A 14,902-nucleotide genomic window follows, 5' to 3' on the forward strand; every position below is an offset into this window, starting at 1 on the left:
GCAGATGGTTCTAGTTAAGTTGAGGCACAGTGTCAAAGTTTCTGCTTCAAGCACAATTGCTTGTCCTATTGATATTTTGTATACATTGAGATTTTTTGCCATCTGGGGAAAATGGAAGAACATTTCCTCAATGCTCTGAATCAACTAGGGATTTGTTTTGTTTTCTTTTGTGCCAGGAATAATAGTGTGCACCCAGGCACCCAGCCCTGACTTATTTCTTCTTGAGTAAGTTCTTCATTTAAATACCTCACAAATATTAATGAACTCTTCAGAACACTTCTGCAAGAGAAGGAATCATTGCTAGTATGAAAATGAGACATGGAGAAATAAGGAGCCACACAAGAGGCTATGAGATACCCTGCAATTAAACCCAGAGTTTCGTTAATATCTTACCTAAATGATCATTCTTGTTTGAAGGCCAAACCATGAACTGTTCACCCAAGCAATATTCTCATTGAAATGACTGGGACCTTTTCTCGTAGATGAATCCTCTTGTAGCACCATGGTGACTCTGTTATGTGTGGAATTAAGGGAAATTTAGGGAAACTGTGATAAAATGACATGCCTACTGGGAATGTGCTGAGCCACTGGCAATTGTTCCCCAGCAGGGAGTAGGATTTCTGCCACAAAGTTACTCAAAGCTGGGTAGAAAATTTGTCCTTTTGTGAGAAACATCCTGCTACTTTTAATTTAGATGCTTCTTTCCCCAGAAGAAATTAAAAGCTACATATGTCCAATTTCCCCAAGAGGGAATCATGCTGTCAAGCCCCATTACCATAGGGAAAAGAAACCAAATTGAAAAAACATTTGAAAACTAGCCACTAAAAACAATAGAAATTTGCCCACTATTCAAATAACTGTAGCAATTTGAAATTGTCCACCAAATGGAAATATCAAGCTTTAAAGAACAAAAGCCACAGGCTACTCAGTCAGTGAAACAGTAAAAATGGGTCAGATCCCAAAGAGCTAAAATATGGCTCAGCATTCACCCTGCATTGAAATTCTGCCCCTATTAAACTTGCTGTCTTATGAGTCATAGGGACAAAGTAAGAGGGCAAAATGCATAATCATTTTCCAGTGAAATATCTTTTTTTTTCTCTTGGCTGTCCTAAGACTTCCATCCTAGACTTGGATAAGGTTCTGTCATTTGCCCCATATTAATTTCTACATCAACTTTCTCAGTGGAACCTCTTCACATTTATTGCCATTGCTAAGCTCTATTAAATTACAGATTTTGCTCTTTTATTCTTAGGAACCCTAGAGCCATCCCACTTCCTACAGCCATCTGGGGTTTTCAAATGCTTCTAGATAGACATCTTTCCATTGACTTTAATGGGTTTTGCATCAGGCCATAAACTCCTGACTTTGTTTTAAATTTTCATTAACTAGATGTTCACTCAGGGTGCTGCTGCCTGAGCCTCAACACAACAACTCTGCCTGGTGTCCTGTGATGCCTTACAGCTTCTTAGCTCACTTGTTGTGCCACTGACATAACCAGTGTGAATCTGCCACATCTTTCATTAGTGGCCCAGCGTGTAGCTTCCCCACCCACACCACAGCCTGGCTGTGGTCTTCTACTCTGCACACTGCCTGGTGGGTTCTGCAAGACCAAGAACTTCTTGCCTGTGACGTGAGATCGGTTTTGGCCTCAAGGACTGGAAACCCCGGCATAAGGAATGCAAATACGATAATTTAAGTTATGAATTAATAGTAGGCTGAAAACAAAATAGCTGATAAGAGGGGCATTTCTTAAACCTTTGTTCAGCTTTGTCTGAGCCACTGATGGAGTGGGAAACCTAACTTCCACTGCTAAATAATGCAGCAAGTTCCAGGTGAACATGCAATCACTGATAGTAGAAATTTAATCGGAATGAATAAAATCAGTTAATCAATTAATTAATACTTCATATCTGCTTTCTTTTGCTCCCACTGCTGTTATGTATAATTTATCGTAAACAACTTGTCATGACTGTTTCCACAAAAGAAGATGTGGACTCTGCGGAGAAGAACTTAAGAGTCACATTTTAAGCTTGACCTGGGCTGGATGCAGGACCAAGACAGAAGGGTTAATAGCAGTCCTGTCTCTGTGCCATAGGCCCTATATTACTAACAGATAATGGATTTTTGTTTGCTGACAAGGGAGAGGTTTGTACTATGACAACAAAAAGGTCAGCCTTTCCCATCGAGTGCAACAAAACAGTGTTTGTGAAATTTCATGTGGTTAAGAATTTCCTCATGGTTTTTGAGATTAGAAAATATCTGTGAAGTTTACTGTGCACAATACAAACATGAATGTAATATTGATAGTATAGACAAGTTACAGAGTTTCACATAAGGTCATTCGGTAGGTGACTTTGCTAGCTATCTGTTGGGATTACTTTTATAAGTACCAGGAATATATTCTGTGCTCTAAATAGCATCTTCTGTTAAGCAATAAAACTTTTCACTTGTTCTCCTGAAGACAAGAGGCAAGGAGCTAAGTTTTTCTTCCATAATGAAAATTACGGTTATAAAGCAGATGCACTCTGGCTCCTCATTTTCTGTCCCACCTTTTAGTAAATGTACGTGTCATTTGAAAAGAAAAAAAAATTTTAAAAAGTAAAAATTGGAAGATACTTTCATAATGTGTAAAGGTTTTATCAGAATAAGCTTTGTAATATCCTGAGTTTTTTGATCAACAGAGCAATGTGACTGCTCAGCCTAAGATAAGTAAATACATGCTGAATGAGAGCATAGAGCATAAAACAAAAGTAGAAAAGAAGAAACCAAATATGTCTCTTTATTTTTGGTATTTATGGAAGCAGACACATTCAGTAAGGCAATCTCCTGCAATGTATTGATAGATGAATTTTTGCTGCCCCCACTTTTCTCTTGCAATTTTTGGTGAATATTATTTCTGCTGTTACTTTCATTCTTACTGATTCTTTGCTGTTTTATTTGTATTTATGCTCAGAAACTGTAAAACAAATATAGAAGTAGTTAGATACTTTGCCACAGAATGTCTTTGTGGTTACTAAGGAGTTGCAGAGGCTGCTGGCAACAACTGTTTATTAAGAATAAACCTATGCTACAAAAAGGTCATTTTGGGACTGGAAAATGTACAGATTACAGACAGTTTGTTTAAGAAGAGATCAAAATCAAAAAATAAATAATTCTTTGTCATGATAGAAAGCAATATTAAATATTTCCTTAAATCCGTAAGGCAGAAATACTATTAATGTGTAGAAGTATGGGAAAGAATTTACATGTCACTTTTATCTCAGTAGGTCTTTCATTTCGTAATGAGACCTGAGATGTGAATTTCTATTCCTTCTTTCAAAACTTTCCCATAGTAGCCTTAAGGCTGGGTCTAATAATTCTTTTAATAAAAGTGTGCTCTGTAATGTGAATCCAGAACATAAACTTAGTGAAAGGTCCCTGGAGATATCCATCAATTCTTACTTCAGACAATTTAATATTATCTTCTTTAAAGATCTTCAATATCAGCCCAGTGGGTTGGGACAACAGTGTTTCACTGAAGTGATGACAAATTTGCTGCATTGGGAAAGGTTCTGAAAAAGACGATCAAGACCATCACGTGCATTTTGCAGTGAAAAGTGTCAGTAGACTCTGCTGAGTGACTACATATGGCAGCTCACAAGCAGAAGTTTACATATACAATTTAATTGCAAAATAAAGTGCAGTTCATATCAGCTCACAGCAAATTCGTTCAAATCACAAAAGTCTGAGATAAGTTGTACCAATCCCATTTTAAAACACCTGTAAGGCAGTAGAAAATCTCAAATAGAAAGGCTCAAATACGAATGTGTTGGGGGTTTTTTGCTAACAGCAAGACTAGAATTCTTATGGGATTTTCTTTTTTTGGAACAGAACCTTCCTTGAGGAAGGCTACACAGAGATTTCAGACTATTTTAGATTGTCCTCCTAAGTGCTTGAATTGGTTGGATTTGCTGATTGTCTCTTCTGTCTGGAATTTTAGAAGCCAGCTGAAGGAACTTGGCTAATTAACAATAATGATGGCCCTTCAAGAACTGGAATTATTAGGTAGGTCCAGGTTTTTATGAGATGGGTTCAAAGATAAGTTGCAGTTTCTTGTGCTATCTAAAGAGCCACTTCTCATTAAAAAAAAATAGCTTATTTGAAAAATTAAGGGCCAAGATAATAATTAAAAAACAGGCCCTGAGCTAAGTTCCTAAATCTGACATTTTGCATTATTTTCCCTGTGACTTATTGTGTCAACTACACCACACCTTGAATTTCCCTGAGTTGGGAGAGAAGCAAGGTTGAGGAGATAAAAGGAATTATTTCTCCAGATTGCTCACACCACTGCCCACATTAGTTTTCAAAGAGGGATCAAAACAGTTCAGTGCAGAAGAGAGTCACTGGTTGACCTCAACACCCCATATGGCCTTGCATGCTTGTCAACCCTTCTTTCGCAGCTATGATGTATGTCACAGTACCCTTTTATTTCCCTAAGTATGCATAAGAAGTGTATGACCCATGGAAAATTCGGGTTCTTGTCTCTCCAGGCATGTATTTTACTATGTGTAACTGCTAGACAAAGTACACAGGGTTGTTTTTGTAGTGATGGGTATAAGTCACCTTCACTGTACAGCTGATGGTCCTGGGTGCAAAGGCTGTGTGTTACACTCACACATCTTGGCCCACTGTCTCCTTACCAAGGGTACTTCATTTGGACAGGCACTAGTCCCTTCACTTTCAGAATTATCTCTGTGTCCCTATATAGACTGGTTTCACTTTACCTATTTCTCAAAATAGGGAACTTTGGAAAACAAAACTAAAAATAAAAGAGTTACGGTTTTCTAAACAGAGCAAGTTAGCGAGTCCTTCAGTATTTCCAGTGTTTCAAGACAAGTTGTTTGTCTTTTCCTTTGCATCTTTTGAGATCTGTGAGACTGCCTGTAATTAACCAGAATTTAGCAATGGACTTAGCACACTAGAACCGATATATGGGCAGGTAGCATACCCTCTGCAAGATTTAAGCTTCTCAAAGGTAATAATAAGACACTGGCAGCAGATAGTTTCAAATTACTTTTCCTTTCTAATTGGTGATTAGATCTAATTAACTTTTAGTTAATATTCAATGATTTCCTTTAACAAATGGAACCCTGATGAGATCACATCTGTTAAGATCACTTGGTTTGTGTCTCCACTTTCTGTGTTATTTCTGTAATTTTAAATTAATTCAGCTACAGTCTAAAAGAAGATCACGTATCAGCTGGAATGAAAGTATGCATTTATCTAAAGTTACCATGAGTCCAGGAAACTGAAACTGTCATTTGAAAAATAACATTGGTATGTAATCCTCAGGGCTTGGAGAGAAAAACTTGTAGAGATCAAACTGGAAGTTTGAATGTATTGGGCGTTTCTTTGATATCAGCTGGATTCTTTTTGTGAAATAATTTAAGATATTGCTCTGATTCTTGGACCCAACTGATAGAAATTTAAAGAGTCTTGTCCTCAGTTACTAGCTGCAGAGGAAGGAAAAAGACCACTGGATAAGTACTCATTTAAAATAAGCTGAGAATTCTGTCTCAGTGTATATAAAGTAAATATATTTTGCTGATTTTTGGTCTTAGAAATTAATGTTAAGGTTTATTTGAGTCTCCCAGAATAAGCAACTGGAGATAGCATATTACATTATATTAATAAGATATGAACAAGCAAATAAGTCTACTTAAGTCTTTCAGGAACTCAGCTGCAAAATTTTATCCTTACATGGACAGTCCAGCTAACAAAAATAGAGCCGTTTGCATGAACACAGAGCATTTGCCTCAGTAAAGGTTTGCAGGACAGTCATCAGGCACATTTTGTTCCCTCAGCTTTCCAGGCACTGATTTCATTCAATATCTATTTTTGTTTATTGCTATTTTATTTTCTCACATTGCATTAATATGTGTCATGGCTGGATTTTTTTTTTTGTTTTTCCTTCTGTTTCTGTCCCACTTTGAGTGTGTTCTGTGCAATCTCTCAGTAAAACAGCCTGCAAGTATATCCTTGGAGACTGTCTCTATTTTAATCCTACTGATTAGGAAGACTTTTCTAACTCAATTTTTCATCAGTTCAGTATTTAATAATTATACAGGTATTCCTCATCTTACATGGATTAAGGTACACTTTGACCAGCAGAATAATACATTTCTATTTGAGGGAAATTCATACCATATAGACCACAAAATCAAAGTTTGGTTATGATTACTTGTTTGGGGTTTTTTTATTTGAACATCAAATTCTATTTCCTTCACAGAAAACAAGAATTTTAAACTTTGTTTGAAGAACCAAAGCAAAACAAAAATGTCAGTGCACAACATTTTTATTGTTAGAATGTGGTGCTAAAGTTCAAGCAAGTAACAAGCAAAATTTACAGTCGTACAAACCTACACAGAGAAGCTGGATGGAAATAGCAGAAATCATTATTCTTTGTATAAAAACCATATATCATAAAAGGCTTTTTTGGCTTAAATATAGGGTTGCTATGTATCAGATCTCTGTCACTTCATTTTTGCAATTCAAGATTTGTTTTTTTCCTGCCTTTTGAATTGAACTTTGGTTGTTTGAATGCAAAAAGCTGGACTTTCATCACAATCAGCAAAGACTATTACTAGCTTCCATCCCATTACCCAATTTGGATCCCAAATTTGACCTTTCCCTTGGGTATGATAGGCCTGGTTCAATTCTCATGTGCCATGGCTCATGCTGTTGTGAGCACACTGACATGGTGGAATCATTTCCAACTTTTATCTATGATAGTGAAATGGGAATAACGGCTGCTCAGTCTGCTGCCAAACTCTTCTGTAATTTAATCTCATTAATTTTCAGAAGTCAAGTAAGACTTGTTTAGGTGGAATCCTTCCAAAGACAACCCCACAAATACTTAGGAAAAAAGTAACTATATGATATTACGTGAGATACATTTTTATCAAAAGAAATAGCAAACCCCCAAACCTAAAACAAAATTTGAATTCCTGTTTTGATATTTAAGAGCACTCTACAGATTCAGTATTTCAGTCTTTGAAGCAAGGTTCTAGCATTTTAGGCAAACGTGGAATATGATATGAAAATATGGTTGTTAATTAGCCCTAATACTTTGCCTAGAACAGGCTTTTGTTAATTATATATGCCTAGGTTAAATATTAATCGTTAGCATTTATAAAGAGCTTTGCATTTTTTGTAAGTACTCAGCAAACATAAACTAATTACATGTCACAATATCCTGTCTAATTAGATGACTGTGTAATTTCCCCACAAGATACATTATTTTTCACTTCCTGTCACTGAACTATTTTTTAGTATTACTTTACATTGCTAAATGGTTTCTTTCTACTCCAGGAATGATTGAACTAGAAGGGAAAAAAAAAAATCAAGAACCAAGCATCAAAAAAAAAAAAAAAATTAAAAAAAAAATCAAAAACTATTAAAGCTGCTTAGAAATTTCATTTTCTCATTGGAAAATTCCAAGATTGTTGTTTACTAATAGGAAAAAGTCTGTCTTGCTGAAGTTCCTCAGTAGAAAAAGAAAAAAAAAAGGTGATTTCTTTGCACAATGAGAAAACATTACATATGGTGTTTTCAATAAGAAAGATTTTGGAAAGTCTTTCCATTCCAAAAGTTTGGTTTCTTTATACTAAATAAAAAGGAAACACACCTTACATGCAGTCTTTTTCAGGAAACCTTTGAAATCTTTCAATCTTTGGCCCAATCAGATTTTGCTGCTGGGAAACATTTCCAACTTTTGATATATGTAGCATGAACAGATCTTCTCTGCATCCTTGTGGATAAAATACATGTTGCCTTGGCTTTTAACATTGTTGAAACATAGAATATGTCTATTTCTCTATTTTTTTATGTTATCTGTTCTCAACATTTCTGAAGGCATCAGCTCTGGGATCAGCTGGAAAGCAAAAAATGAAATTTATATCTTGTAAATTCATGCGATATTATTAAATCAAGGATATCTTATAGGTAGAATACATTATATAGTATGTGTCTGAGCTCAGCTTTTTTGGGAATGGTAAATTCTGCTACATTTGCTCTGCCTTCGATTTGTCACATGAATGCTGAGATATGTCCTGTGAAAACTGAGGTCACTGCCCTTGCTGAAGGGCAAATTTCTTTGAAAATACATTACGTCAATACACCCAGAGTGACTTAAATGTGTATTTCAAAAAATTCATTTCTTTCTTTTCTGTAGGATGAGACCTGTCTCTTAAGAGATACCTGTCTCTGATATAACCTGCTACCAAACTGCACCTTGGTATTTACCATGTAAGCTTGGAGGAGCTTCTCTGCTTCTCTTTCCTGACTCACATGTCAGACCCAGGGTATGGCTAATGCTACTAGATTTGCTTTTACTCTTTTTTATTGGAACAGGAAACAACTTGAGTCAGGACCTTTCCTCTTCCCACAGAGCAGCATCTTGGAAATTGGGCCATAAAAAGCCCTTTATGCATGATGGGCAGAATGAACAGCCATTTCCTCCTAGTGCTTGGCAAGGTTATGAAGTTGTCAGTTTTCATTGTTGCTCGCAGTTGTCAGTTTGCCCGGGCAGATCCTTGGCACCAGAAGGTGACATGGCATTTTTCACTGAGGCAGTAACAAATAAATATATCTACACAAGAATTTTTCTTCTTGAAAAGAATCAGTAGTGCCTACAAATTCCTCATCTGTGATTTTTTAGAAAGAGCTATGGGAATGAAGTTCTCAAGTCTCACTGAGAGTCGAACATATAAAACTCTTAGGCACTTAAATGTTAGGACTGACTGTTCCTAGACTTGACAGCATAACAACTGTTGTTCAAATTACAAACTGTAAAAGTGAAGCATTGCTGAAGATTAGTCCACTTATTTAGGAATTCAGAGAAGGATTGAACTGCAGTGGCAACTTTGACTCAAAAACACTTAGATATTTTAATCATAATATCAAAAAGGCTCATCTTAACTGCATTGCCAATGTTACCAGAAATGTAAATTTAAGTCATCTTTGCCACTCTTTCTGAAAAAAGAGAACTTTTTCAAACCTTGTGGGTATTGTGGTAAGCATCATGTATGTGATGGAAAGAAAAAGGAAAGATTCATCTGTGCTCCTTACAACACCAGCTTCAGCAAATGCAGAAGCACAATCATCTTAAGTATGTGCTTAAGGAAAAAGGTAAAGAAGGAGTTCAAACCCAAAATTTTATGTTCTAGGGAGGCCTTTCTGGAGTACTTATGCAAACCAATTTGTTGTCTCTCTACTTAGATTTATTAGAGTCATTGAGGAAGCTCTATGTCTTTTGAGGAGCACTGCCTGTTGAAGTGACAGCTCTTGAGTCATTCAGGCCCTGCATCTATTCTCACACAGCTCCTATTCATGTTATGGGGACATTCACCCTACCTCTAATTCATAAACAGATAGATTCCTCAGGTTGTGGCGAAGCACAGCCTCTGAGCAAACAGATATTAACAGCTTTAAAAATATGGTATTACAGCTTATGGAATTTAATAGAGTGCCATGCATTCAATTCCTGTGTCACTGATGTTATTATAAGTATGTTAGAAATCCCATCTGAAAAGTATAGATTACTTCAGTGCCTTTTGTTCATCACTAACTCTTTAGAAACCATATGGAGTGGGACTTTTCAAAAGACTGTACCATGGACCTAACTCTGTTTGAGTTCAAACCAGAGAGAGTTTTATCATTAACTTCAGTGGAACCTGAAGTAGGTCAGTGCCAGTTGCTGTAGAAGATCCAATCCTTTAAGCTTATTGAAAGAGCTGTAACAGAGGAGCTCAATCTAGATTCAAGTCAATGGAATCCTGGATATGAAAGAAACTCATGGCTGGCTCTTGTGTAAAGAACAGGACCTCATCAACTGGACTTCAGAGAAGTCCTTTGGCTTCAGCCATGTACCCATACCTGCTGACATAGGCTTCTGAATTCAGTTTCCAGAAACACATGTGTTGTCACATTGACAGTCCTACTGCAGGATTCAGTTCTGAAGGATGAGGTGGGCTCTGAGAAACCTGGTCTAGTGAAAGGTATCCCTGCCCGTGGCAGATGATCTTTAAGGTCCCTTCCAACTAAAACCATTCTATGATTCTGTGATTCTGTGATTGTATGTTTTAAGACTGAGCTCAATGCCATTCATGTTGAGCTCTGATGTCCACGTTTCAAGATAGCTCACACTGTGCTTGTAAGTAATATTTAAAATGGCAAAAGCAACCAGAAGTTCTCAATGGGTACCTTAAAGCTGAGATTCTGCTCAAGCATAACACAAGTCAGGGCAGGCCAGTGAACTCTTTCAAGCCTCCATGGACTACACAGCATTTACAGTAACAAATAATTAAATGTGAATCTACAGGACATCAACTGTTTTTGTATCTCAGAAAAACTTTTCTGAGATTGTAGGCTTTTTGGAAGTAATTCAAATTCATCCATAGCCCTGATCCCAGAGTGTATTTTGAGTGCAAAATAGGTCTACACCATTTTACTGGCCTCTCTTAGCTATTCTAAAGTACCTTTCTGGGTGATAACAAATTACTTAAAACTGATTAAAGAGTTACATCCCATTTCTAAATGTGCTGAAGAAATAAAAAAAAAATTCAATTTAGATAAGAATCAGGCACTATCATTTTAGTCTGATAGCATTTCACATCACTTGTAAAGCTGAACAACTACTGAAGTGAAGGGCAATAATGAACTGATACTCTGCTTCAAGTGAGATTAAATTTTAAACAAATATCTGTATTTAAATGGAGATTTATAGAGGTGTCTAAGGAGAAAAAGCTTGATATGCATTAATACAAATATACTTTACAAATCTTCAGCTTAACCCCAGAGTATATACCTCAGGTACAGTGTACTAGTATTTAATTTTACCCAAGTCTAACTTTCTTCATTATTTCAGTCCTCTTCCACAACCTTGTAGGATACATTTTTCATGGCATTTTTTTTTTTAATCCTAATATGTTAATTATGTGTTTCATTTATTTCCCGGTATTCTACTGCTCTTCTGTAGTTAGCTTTTGGAAGGTTTTTTTAGGCTTTCCTGTGATAGTGAACCAAGAAAGCCTGGAGACCTGGTGATGCCATCCCTATATGATACCTTAAAGATCTGAAACATAAACATCTAAAATTAAACCATATACTGTCTCCTTTTCCCTTCAATAACCATATTTAACCTCAGTCCTCAGGTTACGTAGGGCTCCAATAAACATTTTCTGCACAACAAAATAATTTGGGGCAAATCTTGTCTGTTGTCTGGCATCCAGCCCAGCTCACAGCAACAAAGGGTAGGGTAAGGTTCTTCCAGGTTTCTAAGTCCACAGTATTCCTTCTGAATAGATATGGCATGTATTTTGTGGGGCAAAATGCTAGACTAAGTCTGAGCTGGGTCTGGGGGAAGGTGTGTATGTGTGGGGTGTGACCTACCATCCATGCATTTAGCCCCTAACTCAGTCTTGGACCATATCTAGCCAAATGAACTACCACAAGAAAACCTAGAAGTAATTATAGCTCTGTGTAATCTTTCTGTGAAATAGATGATGGTGAAGGTTTGTACATGACCCTAAAATATACATCAATGCTATGCTACTAGGTTTACCTTGACAACAGAAAGCAAGTAGGTATCATTATTCCAGCACTGAATATTTTTATTTTTGTAAATTATAAATATTACTTCTTTTCTCTCCACCTTCAGCCTTAAGAACGTGGTTTCACATTTCATTTAATGTTAAATGGTTCATTACATAGAGTAGCAACTTAGTTCTCTTATTATGGTGTTATCTTTCACTTTGTCAAAATATGTCTACTTGATAAGAAATCTGACAGAAGTTGCTTATGATGGGATCACTAACAGCCATCAGTTTCTCTCTAGCAAATGAAACTGTAACCATGGAAACGGCCTTTTTTTGCCAGAATGAAAATGAGACAGCGCTCTGCTGCAGCCATTAGTAGAATACACAAATGTCCCTCAAGGCAAACATCTAAAGCAAATGGACTGCAAAGTAAGGAGCACTAATTTCTGTTTATTTAGGATTTGTAAACCTAGCAGAGCAAGATATTAACAAAGGAACAAACAAAAGGAGGTTAAAAAAAAGATGTTTGTATTTTTCTTTCCATTTACAAAACTCCTCATTTTAAATAAAAATGCTTCATTCTGGTCTTATAAGTATAAGCTTAAACAGTACTATAACAATGCATTTAAATAAGGCAGTGGCTTGACTGTACCTGTTCTTTGCAGAAAATTATAAAAAAAAATTGCACTAGAAGAATGGTTGGGGGTTTTAAGCTTTTGGAAATCCATATTTAAATGCAAAGGTATTAAAAATACTGAGTGAGAGACCTTTCTTTCCATGCTATTTAATTTCCAAACAACCATGTTCATACTGATAAGATACACCAGGGCTGATAATAAGTCTATTCTAAACACTATCAGCAGTCGGCCACAGGCTGTCAAAGACCTTTCAAGTGTCAGACTCTTCTTACTATCCTCTTTATTCAGTATTACGCCCCTCTTGCTACAAACTGCTTATTGAATGCAGAGATTCTTTTGACAGACTCAGATTAGGTGAGGGGTCTTAAACCATCTACCAGGTACATCAGTAAGATATATCTTAACTTGTTTGCCTTCTCCTTTCACATTAAAAATCATAGCTACACTGGGAACAGCAATGTCTAGCTTCTGTTCTATTTCCAGCTCACTGAATAAAGCAAAGATACAATTTTCCACTAGGATAATTAGTTCATTAACCAAAACTGTTTAGATATTTAATTCATAGCTAGCAATGGATTGGAATCATCATGCCAATTACTTACAGATACCTTGGGGTGCTTCAAATACCTGTATGCCTGTAAATATGACAAAATGACATGCTGTGACAGCCACTTTCAGAGAGCTGCTTCCTGTGGTGTGATTAGAAATACCCACCGTTGTTCCGATATGTTTCACGTGGGTCAAGGCATACTTATAGAAGAAGTTGCTTACTGTCAGTTTGTTGGTTGTAGCTGTAAAAAAATTAAGAACAGGCAATGACAGAGGAGAAAAAACTAACCTGAGTTAGTTTTGTATCTAAAGGCAGTGTTTGAGCTTTTATAAACTTGCAGTCCAAGACCTGTATGGTTTTCCAAGTGTAAATCATGTCAGAAATGAACCAACCTGGGTAATTAAAATGGTGTGACAAAGACCACTGCCTCACTGGAAAGTTACTTGTCTATCCTATCTGCAAAATGCCACTAAAATATTCCCTTTCAAATCAAAGGTACATGTTAAAAAAGGGAGAGGTGTCTTGGTTTTTGGTTTTGCTTGATATTGTCTTTTAATTGTCCTAAGCATATGTTCAGCCATATGTGTGAGTACATATGTATACTCACATAGATGCACACATAAAAATAGTTTATTAACATTGCAGGTAAGTTTGCAAAATGCTTTTTCAGTCTTAATTAGCTATCTCCCTGAGTATATGCATGTCTGGTAAAAAGCAAGCAAATAAGCAAATCTTTATATATTGAAAAACTAGGGGGGTGGTGGGAATACACAAATAGTTTTATTTTCTGTATTCTACTATAAAAACATAGGACTTCACTGATCTTTTAAGGTAAAGAACACATATTCAGACATAGCACTAGTTAAGTCCAGTGCTTGCATATACTAGTATACATAACAGCTAATTAAAATTGGCAAAATTTCCAAGAAAATAGGGTTGTTATTGGCTGCTGGAAGCTGACAGCTGGAGTTGCAATTCTCTTTAGTCCAGACATCAGAAAGAGCTTTAGCTGAATAATACTAACCTAACATGAAACTCCACTTCAAGAAAAACTAAAAAGATCAGTTAGCAGCTGAAATGTCTAGCACCAAAATACATTTGATGTGAGGACAGAGAATAGAGTATCTATACAGCCACATTCTCACTATTTTTATTACATTTCAAATTCAGTCACCTTTACCATAACTTAATACAATATCTTTGTAGTTTAAGATACAGACCTTTAGTGGTTGCCCGTGACTTGCTATTTCTCTACAAGATGGTGTATACAAAAATAAACAAATCTAGCAGGAAGAAGAGAAAAAGCAGTGTTCCTATTAGCTGTACTATGACAGAGCCTGATCTGGCTCTGAAGTAATCCTGGCTGTGCCAGGAGAGACTGGTAATGCTGGAGCTGCAATAGCATTCACAGTCCAGACCCAGCCCTGGGACACATAACCTCCAGCAGGCACAGCCACCCAGCAACAGCCACTCACAGCAGGACAGATCAGAAAGAGAGCTGCTGGCACAACAAATTCAGTTTTATCTGTCTTTATTAATACTATCGTGGGTTCAGTTCTTCCTCAAGTAAATGGACAAGTTGAAACATATCTTGGGAAATCTTCTAGATTGATATTTTTCTTCAACAGATCATTCCACTCTGAGCTGTATCTGACAATACTATCAATCACCATGGGTACAGTGCACTGCTACATATGGTTATATTGAAAAGGAAACTTTATATGTAGATATTTGCCTCTGGTAACTTCAGTTATTTCTGTCCTGAAGAGATGGTTGTGTCTATATGACAAAAAAGAAATGCACTTTCACGGTTACAGAGACAAGTTAATTTAAAACAGATAATTCTGCCTCACAGAGAGGTGATGACAAAAGTCCCAGGTACCGTGTGCTCTTCATATTCATAAATTACTACTTTGTATTTCACTATTTTCCTTGGTTCTGATGCTGACCTCAGTGATGTCTGTAGTTGTTTACTATTTTCTTCTTGTAATTTATTGTGAAAGAATTCTCATTTATAAAGTATAAAAACTCTTAAAAAGAAAGGATGTGAATATGTGTCCAAGTTTCAAAGCACAGGTGAGAATAGGACATTTGCACTTTAAAAAAGTATTTTTTAAAGATCTGGTTACCCCTATCAT

At 36.4% G+C, this 14,902-nt stretch overlaps 1 long non-coding RNA gene across 2 annotated transcripts; it reads right to left on the reverse strand.

The window, feature by feature from the left end:
- Positions 1–364: 364 nt before the first annotated feature.
- On the reverse strand, positions 365–14,130 carry LOC116452061. 2 transcript variants are annotated; one of them, XR_004243391.1, is made up of 3 exons: positions 13,985–14,130; positions 12,929–13,005; positions 365–511 (listed from the first exon to the last, which is right to left on the reverse strand). It is a non-coding gene; the product is annotated as an uncharacterized LOC116452061 (long non-coding RNA). The 2 variants fall into 2 exon arrangements; XR_004243392.1 differs by lacking the exon at positions 365–511 and adding an exon at positions 6,319–7,912.
- Between the last annotated feature and the right edge of the window lie 772 nt (positions 14,131–14,902).

The sequence above is a fragment of the Corvus moneduloides genome, chromosome 1 (genome assembly GCF_009650955.1).
Source record: "Corvus moneduloides isolate bCorMon1 chromosome 1, bCorMon1.pri, whole genome shotgun sequence".
NCBI classification, from domain to species: domain Eukaryota; kingdom Metazoa; phylum Chordata; class Aves; order Passeriformes; family Corvidae; genus Corvus; species Corvus moneduloides.